At 30.1% G+C, this 889-nt stretch overlaps 1 non-coding gene across 1 annotated transcript; it reads left to right on the plus strand.

Annotated features, from left to right (window-relative positions):
• The first annotated feature begins 417 nt into the window (after positions 1–417).
• On the plus strand, positions 418–489 carry TRNAH-GUG (transfer RNA histidin (anticodon GUG)). Its single transcript has one exon. It is a non-coding gene; the product is annotated as a tRNA-His (tRNA).
• Positions 490–889: the final 400 nt, after the last annotated feature.

Here is an 889-nt window from a genome sequence, read left to right on the forward strand (position 1 = left end):
CTCAATAATTCCTCAAATTATTTTTCGATAACACATGTCAAACTTGAGATAATAATCACTTCAGATCATTATAAGACTTTAATTGTAAATCTCCCAATATCTATAGGTAAGGAGAATTAAAAATATCAAAAATCAAACGATACTTAAACCATCGGTTCACAATTTATTTTCTTAATATAAAACAGGTATGTATATGGTGATTTTTGTGTGAAATGAACTGTTTAAATAAGTCCATTAACAAGATAATAGTAGCCTCCAAACGTCAGTAAAACTAAGACAATGCACGTGATGTAGTTAAAAAATTTGTTCTGAATCAGGAGTCTTGAATGAAACACATTTGCATCGTGGTTGTGGCTTGTGTTACCTCGCTACAAATTCTATGAAAAAAAGAAGAAAACGCAACACATTCTCACATCTGCCGTGATCGTCTAGTGGTTAGGACATTTCGTTGTGGCCGCAATAACCCAGGTTCGAATCCTGGTCACGGCAAACACGTTTACTTTTTCGAAAATAAACCTTAAGGGTGACATAACAGATACGTAATATCTTACAACATTTGTCGTTTAAAAACGAATATCAAGGTTTGAGTAAATTATCACGTGATGTTATCTTACACAATTTATTTACCTTTAAAAGTCCACCTGTTGGCTAGTGTTCGCCAAAGGAAAATATTTATGAAAATTAACAATTTTACATTATAAAACAGAAATAAAGAACTTTGTAAATTAGATAACACCTTAATCCAATACATTCTAGCTTTTATTTTATTGTACAGAATAAAGAAAGATAATTATTTAATCGAAATTCTTCTTTCCAATACTGAATATAAAATTGTTTTGTAGTACGTGTTTTCATAACATTATCTCGTCATGATCTTAAAATATCTTTA

Source organism: Tachypleus tridentatus, chromosome 13, assembly GCF_004210375.1.
Source record: "Tachypleus tridentatus isolate NWPU-2018 chromosome 13, ASM421037v1, whole genome shotgun sequence".
Taxonomy (NCBI): domain Eukaryota; kingdom Metazoa; phylum Arthropoda; class Merostomata; order Xiphosura; family Limulidae; genus Tachypleus; species Tachypleus tridentatus.